At 44.7% G+C, this 14,163-nt stretch overlaps 1 protein-coding gene across 10 annotated transcripts in view; it reads left to right on the forward strand.

Moving 5' to 3' along the window:
- LOC142894177 (sodium/potassium/calcium exchanger 2-like) overlaps positions 1–14,163 on the forward strand; it is a 37,900-nt gene that overhangs the window by 2,439 nt on the left and 21,298 nt on the right. The window lies entirely within an intron of this gene.

Below are 14,163 nucleotides of genomic sequence, written 5' to 3' on the forward strand. Positions count from 1 at the left end.
CCTGTCGCGCAGAGACGCCCCCGCCCTCTCCCACATATGCAGATGACTCTAGATTGTAAAACACAGAAACTCTAAATCACTCTGACTGCAGCTTGAAATGTTTGACGTATATCATTTTTGGAGAACCTCAGCTGACCGTGTGTGCGTTGATTTAGATTAGGCGATAGTGCCCTCCACCAGTCCACTGTGGGATTAAGACAAACACAGACAAATGTGTAATTCTGGGTTAAGCTCTGACAAATTGTGTCCCCGCCTGACAAACAAATCCCCTCTGAATCTTCCGAGTTGCCTCCAACCCCGACCGCGGAGAGTCCAGCCAGCACGTGACAGCGAGTTAAAATAAACAGGTTAAATAGCTTCATGGTGGAAGGTTCCCAAGTTATTATTTTTCATAAGCAGAAGCATGTATTTTACTTAGAAATATACTTTACTCACACACACACACGCACGGGCGCGCACATATACACACGGTATATCCTTGCTTTAAGAAACGTGAGGAAATCTTCTTCGCATCACATCCCTCAATGACACTGGAGGGCAAAAGACACGGCGGTGCAATTTGATAGCGTTGTAGAGATTATCCACATGGATTTAGCTTTTCTTTTGTGACATGAAATGGAAATTAAATTTGGAGGCAAGTTTCATTGTAAAGCTTTTAATTAAATCTGGATTTATCCTAAGCACACATAAAGGGTATTTAAACTGCAGGTCACACAATGCCAGGTGGGTGGTTGGGTCAGAAGGGGTGGGGGTTCAATACCAAGGCCATTTTATTACACTAAATAGCCAAGCTCAAAATAATAAAAGCGTGTCTTCATTTTTCAGACTGGGTTGTTTTGCTTCCTTTATTTTTCATTTTTGCGGTGCTGTCTCCGCTCATGATGTTGCCGAGAGGAGGGAGAAACAGAGTGCCAGAGGAAACTCAGGTGACCTTGAGCTGCAATGGATTCTGGGTACTTTGGTCAGGCAGAACTGTGTGTGTGTGTGTGTGGAAAAGAGAGAGGGAGAGAAAGGGAAGAACTTTTGATGGAGGGAGGCGGTAGTGGAGTGGAGGGAAGGGAAGGGAGGGGTGTGAGACAGATGAGTCGATCAACCTCACCGTCCTGTCTCGTCCCCTGTGATGCTCGCCGCAGGTTCAGCTCTCGCTCTCTCCCTTACTCCTTTCATTCCATTCCATCATGTGATTTAACCTTTTTTTTTTCCTTTGGGGGGTTAATGTCGCAGGCAAGTCACAAATATTATTAGAACATAATCATCTAAACATAATTGTAGCCCACCCCCAGTGGAGTTGTAAAACTTTGGGGACTTGTGTATTTTAAGACACAGGTCTTGAGTTATAATTGGCGGTTTAGCTGCAGTGTGTGTGTTCATGTGTGTGTATATGCGCGTGCACTCACGCCTATGAATAATGAGGGATGAAATGGGTTGGGTGAGGCCGTTCCTGTGAAACGCTGAAACGTCCCAGCAGTTTGTTCTCTCAGCTGGAGATTCTAATATGTTGACCGTACTGTTGACATCAATAAGTGTGCCACCTGCGAGCCAGACGCACTTAATTCCATCTCCAGTGTACTGTTGTTTTAGAGCTGTTAGCGCTGATTTTATAGCAACATTTACATTCAAATTTAACATTTATTCATTTATAGCAATATTTAAAAGTAAACTTAGTGCTGCACAAAATACCCTGTTATGTTGTGTTTTCCATGCAGTTGTCACTCTGCATATTGCTGTATTTCTGCATTTTGCTGTATTTTAAAGTTGATTCATATGATTCATATTTGATTTTAAATTCGCAGTGCTGATTTAGTCCAACTGCATTCAGAGCCTTTCAAGCACATGGCTTTTCAATTTTGAAAAGATATAATCACATAAAATTCTAAAATAGATAATATATTTATCTGATGAATAGTCATCTTATTTTTCTGCTGCCAGTGACCAATCGGGCTTGTGTTTGGGTACATTTTTGGAAGCTCCAATCTTAACTGAACCAATGGGTTCGGAGAAAGAGGCAGAGCTCCAGCCAGGGGTTTACCTGGGATGAAAACAGGAGGGTACAGCTGGCTTGTTAACAATGGCAGCTGCAGTGTGGATTCTGTGGTGTGGGCAGTTTGATCAGAAGTGGACAACATTTGCTCATTAGAAGAAGAGCAACGTGCAGCAGGCTTCAGAAGGCTTTTCTCGAGCCCTGGCTGGCTTTGGACCGAGGTTAGTTAAATGCCATGGGGCACTGTGGCTCACCACAGGATGAGCCCTTCACACCTAAAGCAGGCCTTGAGTTTCTGTCTGTTTTTTTTCTTTCCAAGTGTTTTCTACTGTCTACTGATGGACATTCATTCATCTTCCATACCCACTTCTTCCTGAGATCAGGGTCACGGGGGTCTGCTGGAGCCTATCCCAGCTGTCATAGGGCGAAGGCAGGGTGACACCCTGGACAAGTCGCCAGTTCATCGCAGGGCCACATAGAAACAAACAACCATTCACACTCACATGCACACCTACGGACAATTTAGAATGTTCAATTGACCTCACATGCATGTTTTTGGAGTGTGGGAGGAAGCCGGAGAACCCGGAGAGAACCCACGCAGACACAGGGAGAACATGCAAACTCCACACAGAAAGGTCCCAGGCCCGGAATCAAACCCACAACCTTCTTGCTATGAGGCGGCACCTCCAACCACTGCGCCACCGTGTCTACTGATGGACATGTGACATAAATAAATAAAAGAATAAGATCATTCCAGTATTTCAACGGTTGTTCCGTCTGGTGTGCGAGTCCATCAAATTGATACTAGGACGTCTTTGACGCTCTTAGACTCAGGCCCTGATTGAAATAGCCCCTCCATAATGTATTCCATGCATTATGATATTGGTGGGTCTGGTTTGTGCTACTCTGAAAGCGAGCCTGGGCTGCTTGGGTTGCTGGCGGTCTGTGCTCTTTAGACTGAGAAGCCCTTCTAATTTTCGGTTCTGACAGTGGCAGCGTGAGGTTCTGCATTGAGTCACGGCTCAATTTTTGGACTTTCTGTGACCGCTGCCTCTCATCTCATTATATAACTGCTGCGACTGCATTCTCGGTTTTTATTGGCGTGAAAACTTTCTCTTTGTGTAGCGTTGCTCATCTTGCCTCAGGTGATATAAAAATAGCGCCCTGATTTTCCCTCTTTTTTTTTTCTTTTTTTTTGAAGTAACGTCTCAGCTTGCGGGCAAAGCATTAAATGGCGAGATCTGGCTTTGCTTATCGATCATCAGACACATCTGAGGTGTTTTCTCTCGCTATTTTCTTTTTGACGCCCGGGGGTGAGCTGTAACATTATCAGTACAACAGGAACAGAACCTTCAGATCTCAGCACGGATGCTATTTAAAGCCATTGTTTTCTAGTGATTGAGCGCCATCAAATGTATGCTACAATAATCTCTCAATCCACTTAACACAACCATGAATGTACCACAAAACTGAGGCCTGAGACTGATTCAGTGCTATAGCTAAATGGAATGGGATAGACAGTGTGAAGTACCAGTTGTTAAACATGTCCCATATGGGGAACATTAATCACTGGTTGCAGAAAAGCTTTCAGCTCCAGTCAGTTGCAAGATGACGAATCAGAGTTTGTGAGATCATGTCTGCGAAGAACAGCAGAAGTTAAGTTGTTCTTTTTAGCTGTTTTCTTTACCAGTTCCGCATCATAGCTCTCTTTCTGCCTGCTGTGTACCTGCTGGCAGGTTCCGTATGCTTCTTCTTTTCACAGATGCACTTAAAAAAGGAAAAAAATAGTTGTTAGTACAATGATGTAGCTGGTAAATATGTCACCTAAACAGCGTGCTGAAGTCACCATGGGAAGGACTTCGAAGTGAAGTGTTCCATGTTGGAAGTGTTGTTATGACCCCTGACGTCTACTTTAAAAAAAAAACACCCTTGCAACCCAACACAGCTTTTCCTGACAAAAAACAGTCCAGGGCGTTCATTAAACGGATTTTGGCTAATTAATTTTGTGGAACTATATCAGTCATAGTCACGATGTCGAAAAGCTTCAAAGTTGGATGTTGTTCATGCCTTCATGATCGAACATTGCTAACGATATATATTATATTATATATGATATTATGAGCAATTTCAGATTAACAGCAGAGAAGGCACCTCCACCCAAAAAAACAACATAATCTGCATGATACCATTGCTAGCATTGTAACCTATGAAGTTCAGACTACAGCAATAAGACAACAACAGAAATAACTTGGAATGCACTGTTGAAGGCTTTTCTGAATGCAGTTTGCACCGTGCCTCTGTTATTGGTGTGCCACCTCTCTCAGTTTGTGCAGTATCATCACAGTCAACCCTGCAGGTCAAAGATGCTGTCGTTGCGCTGGTATCTTAATTGTTGCACGTACTCTTCCAGCTAAGCTTCTTTAGCTGCCTGTGAGCTCTGTGTCAGCAGCAGCAGCCTCTGATTGAGGCCTGGGAGGAAGGAGTGTTTTTTTTCCCCATAACAACATCTGAACGCCACAGAATCCTTATTACACTGACCCCAAAGCCACAGTTCAAGGTCACGATAAAAGCTTGTGGCCTCTGTCCACAAGCATGGTGGATCAGGAATGCTACCAGATTGGAAGGCTGTGCAAAGGGCAGGTTCCTCGTCTTCAGCCATTCCCTTTCTTCTTTATTTGCACAACCAAACATACTGGGGAGCAAAACGCGCCGATGCTAGCGTCTGTACTCCCAATTTGATACATGCATATATCTCTGCTCTGTAACCATCCGCATGCAGACAATGCGTTCTCCGGTGTTCATTAGATGCGTGCTTCTGCAGAGCCAGACCAGAAACACTGAGATGAATGTTATGGGCAACTTGTTGGAGAGTTAGAAACTCAACACTGAAGACTAGGATGGACGGAGAGACATTGGACAGGGACTGATTGTTGGTTGGATGTGGGAGGAGGGGCTTGTTGTCAATGATGGTTATAATCAGTGTAGCCAGATGGGAAACATTGAAATAAGTTTTTTTTGTTTGTTTGTTTGTTTGTTTTTTAGGGAAATTATGGACGCACCCCATTTGCATTCTGACGTGGCTCTGGACTATCTGCGACAATAGTGCGTTATCATAGTCTGTGCCTGCAGTCTTCACCATTACACAATATAACAGAAAAAAACATCTCTTGCAGACCAACGTGTTAGATCAGCACACGATACAGCTGGCCGTGATTGACAGCAAAGAGGAATGTGAGATGGTGTGTGTAAACATAGAATGTATTCACAGTGTCCATATCCTGTGTTTACGAAATTCATTGATTTATTCATCTAATGAATGGCTCAAACTATCATATATGCTGTTTTTGTTATTTTCAATTCTACAAAAGGCAACGGAAGCAAACGGAGGCAATGGAACACACAGTAGATCTGCTAACGCTGGTTTGAATTTTTAAAAGGTAGCTGTCTCTTCATATGCTACAATAAATTGCCCTCTAACCTCATTTTCATTGGTTATGTGATTTAGCCAATCCTTTCAGACTGCTCATGGCCGTTATGATAACATCTGTAGGGTCTTCCGCTGGAAGTGCAACCACCGTTTCCCTCTTCTCGACAAACCCCTTCCCTGTCATTTTTCTGCTCGTTCCCATCGTCACACACCGTTTTCTCAAAACAGTCAACAGTGTGTGGATAGATAATCTGCTTGTGATTATGGGCGGTTTTATAACTTTAAACCCAGATTGGAGTCAGAGAGAAAGCAATGCAAGTGGTTGATCAGTGACAGTAAGACATCAGCAGGCGCTGGCTCAGGAAAAGAGCTGAGATATCGACTCAGGTTCTGCATCCAACCACGATATTGGACGCCTGCTGCCGTCAGCGTGTACTGAGGCAGATGTTGGTTCTGCTGAGACGGAAGGTGCGACCTCTGATGTATTACCAAGCTATAAATAGCGTCAAGGAGGCTAGATCTTCCATCATGATGCGCTTCAAAGATCAGTTCTGCGGCAGGGAGAAAAACGATTTCTTTCTTTCCCCGTCTGTGTCTGGCTTCTGTGATTTTCTGCACCTTCATGCACACACAAGGCCAAGAAAATGTGTCTCATCTATTATTTTTTTCTTGTATTTTATTCATGCCCCGTCTCTGCTTGCTTGATAACCACTGCATGAACTTTGTCAGTGGGTGTCTTAGTTGTGTGACGTGTGAGGCAGATTATCTCCCGTTTTGTCTGATGTCCACCTAATTTTATCAGCGAAATCCAGACGTGAACTGCTGAACTCTTACTAAATGATGAAGCCCATCTGCTTCTTTTTGACAGGATTTTGTTGTGCTGGAATAAACAAACAAACAAAAAAATGATGATATCAAGCTCATTTTCCAGTGATATTGTGTTTTCGTGTGGGTGGTTTGGACGGGCTGACGCTGGCGTATCCTGTGTTGTTGTACCTCTTAAGATTTTGCAGGTGATAGCCTGATAGTAGCAACATTTCATCTGGAACAGTTGGCAAGTGCTATTTAATTGCCTGGAAAATCAGCAATCAGAAAAATAAAGGCCTGCTTGCACTCTGTTCAAGGTCAGAAGAGAAATAACCATTTGACTGTGCCAGTGGTTCACCTGTGCTTTCCCTGTAATTCTTTCATGTCACAGCTCTGGTCAAATGCAACAGCAAGAATTAATACACAATGTGGCAGTGGCAGCCGTAACTATTATTAGCACATGCATATTAGTGACTAGTACATGCAAGGTCTTTCTATCTCCGTTTCCTGTCGTAAGAATTTATTTTTGTGTCTCAACTTCAACAACACTTTCCCTTGACCTGGAAATTATATTGAGTTGTCGACTGCCATCATTTGTATCCTTTATGAAGCAAAGTAGAAGGAGTGGCCTTGGTGTGTTGGCTGTGTATTTGTGTTCATGTAGGCCCAAGGTTACGTTGATGGGAGAATGCTCAGTCAGAATGAAATAGTTGGAAGACTCCAGATAATACATAAGTATTCTTCCCGCGTCACATATGGGGAAAATATTGAGGGTTTTTTTCATCATATATGTTTTAATGAAGTAGTGATTGTAGAGAGAAACCATAACAATTAGCCTAGCCTAGCCTTTCTTCTGGTGGGATAGTGTATTGAAACCCTCCCAGAGTGTCTGAATATTTTGTATGACCACTCTCTCTTGGGTTGTCATATCTTTGTATTGCAATGTGACATTAAGCATCAACTCAACCTTGTTGTCAGTCCATACAAATGTGTTCTTATTGGGTTCGCGCATGGACCGAAAAATGTTTTTCTGGCGTGAACAGAGGTTACAAATGTATCAGTTTAGAATAACATCAATGTTGGTATAGTTCGGGCCTCAGATGGTTAAGACTCAGGTAGAGGTTTAGAGGTTTTTTGTTCTACCTTGTCCCCTGCTGAGATGCTTGTAATTAGTTTCTGGAGGTTTTTATTTTGTGTTTTAGGGCTGCCAAAGCAGTTGCTATAGATCAGGCAATTGTTCTGAATGAACAGGAGACACAGTGATTGGTGGCTTCTTGCTCAGGTAGAGGCTACATCCTTGTCTCTCCCCACTCCTCGCTGTAGTCATTATGTGAACAGACATTCCTCATAGCTGTTTCTGTACAGTTCTGAATTTATGACCATTCACTGGTCACTATGGAGTGAAGTGACGTTCTCATTGACATCGCAGGCTGCTTTTTGTGTCCACGTCAACTAATTGTTGTGCCGTTAGTTCCCCTCTTTTTTTTTCTCTTTTTCTTCACTGCCTTCGTAGGAAGGCATGAACTCGTGCACTCTCGCTTTAAAAATAGATAGAGACACTGCAGTGTATTATTTTTGATTTCCACTGTGAGGCGACTGGTCCCACTTGAAGATGAAGTCTGTTTGTGCACATAATGTAGAGCTGTGGCTTTGTGGTAAGGCATACTCATTTGCATTTATGTCCAATTTTACAAATCTTTGGCATTTGGACATGAGTGGAACCAACAACTGGCTGACTGGTCACAAAACTCAGGGAGGTATCAGCATCCATCATGACAGCACATAGGGCTGATTTCCAGAACTCCGTATTTTAGCCAATACTTTTTGAAAGTGGAGCAGTCAAAAGAAATATGTTGTTCTTAGGGAAAACTTGTAAATTAAATTTGAAGGAAACAAATGTAGAGCAAAATTCTGTAAAAGAAAATATGGCACAGGTTTAAGATTAAATTCCTGATGTCCTAATTTTCTGCAGGAATAGAGAGTCTGGACTAAAGTTTGCTAAAAGAGATGTCCCTTAATGTAGCATCAGGAAAACTGGCAGAGTCACTTGTCTCTTTCACCAGCGTCTTCCTAATGAGACCACGGTCTGATGTGGCCTAGTTTGAAAAGCTCTGTCTTCGTTGGCAGCCCCTTTTTTTTCTTTATCCCTTTTGTCCTCTATTTGAACCGCGTGCTAATTTAACTTTCTAAGGCTGCCCTGACTGCGTGCCATCAAGGTTTTGCTGCTGGGAATTTTATTTTCCTGATAACTCTTTCAGAAGATTTTGCAACCACGCTGCTAAGTGCTTTCAAGGCACAAGCACGTTCAAAACTGTAGAAAACATGAAACACAGGAGATTGTTGTTTGATTTTTTTTTTTTTGTGTGTGTTTTCATTCCAAGACGAGCCTGAAGGTTGAGAGCTTGCAAGAAGCTGAAAGGCGTATCGATCATGGGCTATTTTTAAAAACTGGTCTCGGGGTCAAATTAGCTAATGTAGCTCCACTGTAAAAGCATCAAGTGAAGGGCACTGAGATCCTTATCTACATCTGGTGAACGCATGAGACTGCCAACATGGGAACGCAGCCTGATGAACGTCAGCTGGTTATCTGTCAAATCCACGGCTGCAAAGTCTCCCGAGCCGCAGAGCGGGACCTGATGCAGGTAACCACTGGGAATCATCATTTCAGGGGATTTTGGGGCGAGCACACTCTTAAAATCGGAGGTGATTGCAATCAGAGAGTCTCGAATGAGTTAATTAGAGAAAGCTAAGAGGGCTGTCTGAATGTGTTGAACAGGCCTCTTGTCCTCTGCTCCTTCTTGAGGAGGGTTGCCACCACGACGTCCTTCACACCCCATCCCCGCCAAGGTGACCTGAGATGGCTCAATCAGCGTTTAACCCCAAACGATCTGACTTGTCCTGCCCAAAGCCCCTAGAGCATTGTCCACTTCCTCCAAGACAAAACGCCCTCATGATTTGTGGTCTTTTTGGCAAAAAAATGTTCTAAGGATTTTCATAGAAAACAAGCCATACTGTTTTCTAAGTGTTTTTTTAAAGGCTAAAAATAACCAAAATATGCATTCATGGGATATGATTTGAGCGAGTGTATGGTAGCAAATTAAAAAGGGAATTTTGAACTGAAAAGGAATTGCCAGAACTAGCAGCCAAAGAAGCAATTAATTAATTCATTAATTATACTCTTTAAACACTAGCCACTAATTACATATATTGTGTGGATGTTCATTAAAAGACAAACTAAATCCATTTAGACCAAAACAAAAGAACCTTTTTAATATTCCATTTATTCCAAAATCTGCAGATCAAAATTAGTTCCACTTCTGACTTCAGCATTCTGTCTGAGGGCGAACTAAAAAGGGATACCATTTGTCCTGATCAAACTCTGATTTGCAGGATCACATTCTTGCAAAAAAGAGTGACACAGCAGTTTCCTTGTTCTCCCATTTGTCTCCCAGAGGCCCACGTTTGATTGGTTGTTGGGGAAGCGCTTTCTGGCGTGATTCTGGTGAGCCTTGCCTTGGGGGAAATCAACGTTGTGGCAGATCCTGTAATTAGTTCTGCTTGTTAGAAAAATGAAGGGGTTTACTAATTAGCCAGTGGGTGGCTCCTCGCCTTGTTGTGCACCCCCCTCCCCTTCCCTTGTATTTCTTTTTTTTTTTCTTGCTCCAAGATCATCATTATCGTCTCCGGGCGAAAGAGAGGGAGGGATGTTGCTTAGTCTGGCTGCTCGTCAGTTTAGCTTAAACACGATAAATCAAGACGGGCAAATCTCGAAGGGCATCCTGTCACGCTCTGACGGACAGCCTGCCGACTCCAAAGGCACGTGGTGGCAAACGCCTGTAGCGCTTTATGTTTTCTCTTACAGTATCGGTACATGGTATGACGCTGCCCTGCAGAAGCCTCGTGTTATCCGCTTTCTGGAATTCCTGACAAAGAATCCATCCACGTGTAACTACAGCCATTATGATTCATGAATCATTAAAGTTCTTGTAAGTCTCATTGAAATTCCAGCTGATTTGTTCGGGTGTAGAAAATTGTCATCTAATAGCTCTGGTTGCACATGTCATCGTGATATGAGAGGGTTAAGGATGAAAATGTCGCAAACCGTGCACTGCGACATTACTGCTGCAGAAATATTGACGTCACTCTCTTGATTTCAGACACATGATATAAACAATAAAGTACATTTGTTATCTTTGTGACGTCAGGTAAACAACCATGGCCCTGGTTACTCACTGGAATGTTGTTCAGCTGTTATTATTACTGGGTGTGTATAATCAGAGATCTTGATGGTCGTAATGTGATGCCCGAGTTAAGATTAGTGATTCTTTATTTATTTTATTGTTTTACACATGTGCACCTCATGCAATGTAGTGACTCACATGCTGAGGTGATACAGAAGATACAGAAAAGCCTCTGCATTCAGTGGATCATGATTCCAACTGCTTTTATGGAGATCTATCGTACGTTCTGGATATATCTCAGTTTTGACGGGTGTCAGCTCTGATGAATTTACTCGAAGCAAAGTGTTGACACAAAGGAGCTGTGCTCTTGTGTAATTTTTTCGTCAACGTAGATAAAGGAAATGCAAATGAAATTCATCCGGAAATAAACCAGCTCACATTACGCATGAAAAGACCAATAATCCCGCTGCTGATGTTGGAAAGTCGGGATGCAAAGCCAACTCCCACTGCCACTCCCCCTCTCCTCTTTCTGCTCTTTGCTGTGGGCAATTTTGGCGGCGGCAGGCGGAAGTGCTTTTTGTGTGATGTCACACTCTTCATCGATAATTCCCTGTAACGTAGCACTCACACGCATAAGGCCGCTGAGAGGAAATTTATCTTCCCCCTCAGCTGATCCGCTTCCAAGAACGATCCTGATGTGACATTACGTAAGAGCCCCCAGGAAGGCAGAACCGCCGGCGGTATTAGGGAGCACACAACTCCAGAGAACATGCTAATCTCCCCGCATGATTATTAGTCATAATATTTAACGCAGGCTTAATGAGTGAGCCGACTCGTAATCTCTATCTGGCACATTCACCTGTTCACTCTTCGCCCTCCTGACTCACCGTTTAAGAGGCCGATCGGAAACAGAATGGAACAACTGTAGCTGTGGAGCGTGGGAATTACCCCCAAGATATGTAGGCAAAAAAAGAAAAATTAGGTTGGAGTTGAAGAGCGCTGTGGAAAATCTAAGGATTAGCTCAGCTTCTGCTCATTTTTTATTCTCGGTTTAATCTCAGCTCTGGTTGATGCAATTATTCTGTAGGCAAGTGGAGGATTCGCTGTGAAACGGAAACGGAGCGGAATTTATTTTTCACCCCCTGAAAATACGAACCTCTTCAAAAGTCAAACTTTCTCCTACTTGCTGTGAGTGTCTTGTGGATTTAATGGCACACTTGCCGCACTTTCAGCCACTGAAATGAAAATTAAAGCTCAGGTTTAACGTGTGGCGATGCGGAAGTTGACGCTTTGATGTCGAAACACGTCATCAAGTGTGCAAATGAGCGACGAGCCTCTGTGTTGGAAACACTAAACAAGATCAAAAACTAGATAGGCATCGTTTTTTTTTGTGTGACTGACCCACATACACACACAAACAAACCAATTTCACCACAACTTCATAATTTTGAGTCCGCTGCCAAACAGCCGTGATATATGAAGATTTGGACAAAAAGCTGTGTGTCGCTGTTGTGTGCGTTTTAATTTTTTTTTTTTTTTTTTAGAAAGCAGCGGGCCTTAAGCGACACACACACACACACACACACACACACACACACACACACACACACACACACACACACACGCGCGCGCGCACACACAGGGTTTTGAAGACAAGGTGAGCGCAGTTCAGTTGGCGAGGAAAAAAAAAGCTTTTGTTTCCAAAATAGACACGGCGTGACGACGCAGCCAAGCAGGCCTGCTGAGAACACTCACAGAGAGCCGAGTGATTGGCAACAACAGAGACTCTGGCAAGAAACTGGCACGTGCCCACTCGCAAAGTCACCACGCCGAAACTGGCAGTGAGACGCGGGGGAAAAAAAACAGCCTAAAAACTTTTCTCTTCTTGAGGCACAAGGTTTGGTCAGGAAAACACTTGTGAGAGCTGGACGAGTCAACAGAAGCTTCCCAGAGTTTGTTTCAGCCGAGAACAAAGGCCACTCTGTCCTGGAATACCTGCTGCCCAACTTTGAAAGTGGACAAAGTCCAGAGGGTTTTGAGGAAGAAAGCATCTGAACCTCTGCCAAAGTGCAACTCGGGGCTCCTGCGGTGAAGGCTGCTGGGCGTCTGGGCCCACAGACAGCACTGTCTGTGGGGAAACACTCAGCCACCCACGTTCTGACCAGGGTTAAAAAAAAAAAAATCCTGTCGTTCTTTCTGATAGGAAACTCATTTCGGCCGCTTGTATCCACGATCTCGTACTTTCAGTCATTACCCAAAGCTCGTGACCATAGGTGAGGGTGGGAACGTAGATCAACCGGTAAATCAAGATCTTCGCCTTTTGGCTTAGCTCCTTCTTCACCACGACAGATTGGTACAGTGACTGTATCGTTGCAGACGCCGCACAAATCTGCCTGTTGATCTCGTGCTCCATCTGTCCCTCACTTGTGAGACCCCGAGATACTTGAACTCCTCCACCTGAGGCAGGGTCTCTCCACCGACCCGGAGAGGGCAAGCCACCTTTTTCCATTTGAGAACCATGGCCTCGGACTTGGAGGCGCTGATTTTCATCCCAGCCTCTTCACACTCGGCTGCAAACAGCCTCAGCGCACATTGGCGGTCCTGGCTCGATGAAGCCAACATGACCACATCATCTGCAAAAAGCAGAGACACAATCATGTGGTTCCAAAACTGGACCCCCTCCGGCCTCTGGCTGCCCCTAGAACAGAACCAGTGACAAAGGGCAGCCCTGCCGTAGTCCAACACGCACTGGGAACAAGTCTGACTTACTGCCGGCAATGCAAACCAAACTCCTACTCCCATCATACAGGGACCAAGCGGCCCTTAACAGAGGGCCCCGGACCTCATACTCCTGGAGCTCCAGTGTTCCACGACCCGGACTGAACCTGCACTGTTCCTCCTGAATCAGAGGTTCAACTATCGGCCGTGTCCTCCTCTCCAGCACCCTGGAGTAGACTTTACCAATGAGGCAGAGGAGTGTGATCCTATAATTAGAACACACCCTCCGGTCCCCCTTCTTGAAAAGAGAAACCTCCACCCTGGTCTGCCAGTCCAGAGGCACTGCCCCAACTGCCAAGTGATGTTACAGAGACGTGTCAGCCACGACAGTTCCTGCACATCCAGAGACTTGAGGTACCACTGAGGAGCTTTCTGACCACCTCGGTGACTTCAGCAAGACATGACGGCAGGATTAAGGAGATCCTTGAAGTATTCCTTCCACCACCGAACAACATTCCCAGTCGAAGACAACAGCTCTGCACCCGCACCATAAACAGTGCTGGCGGCGAACTGCATCCCCCTCCTGAACTTCTTCGAGGCTGACTGATAGTTCTCCGCAAACTCTTCCCAGACCTGGTGTTTTTTGCCTCCACTACCGCCCGACCGGCAGCACACTTGGCCTGCCAGGATCCATCAGCTGCTTCAGGTGTCCCACAAGCCAACATGGCTTGATAGGACTCCTTCTTCAGCTTGACAGCATCCCTTGCTTCCGGTATCCACCACCGGGTTTGAGAGCTGCCGCCGCACTGACAGAGGGCCCAACCAGACGTTCCCAACAGACCCATCAGGATACGCTTGGGCCTGCCGAGTCTCTCCAGTCTCCTCCCCCAACAGCGGATCCAACTCACCACCAGGTAGTGATCAGTTGACAGCTCAGCCCCTGTCTTCACCCCAGTGTCTAAGACACACAGACGGAGGTCGTATAACACAACAACAAAGTCGATCATCGACCTCCAGCCCATGGCATCCTGATGCCAAGTGCACCGGTG

Source organism: Nelusetta ayraudi, unplaced genomic scaffold (assembly GCF_046127955.1).
Source record: "Nelusetta ayraudi isolate G7.1 ecotype Tasmania unplaced genomic scaffold, CSIRO-AGI_Nayr_v1 ptg000042l, whole genome shotgun sequence".
NCBI classification, from domain to species: domain Eukaryota; kingdom Metazoa; phylum Chordata; class Actinopteri; order Tetraodontiformes; family Monacanthidae; genus Nelusetta; species Nelusetta ayraudi.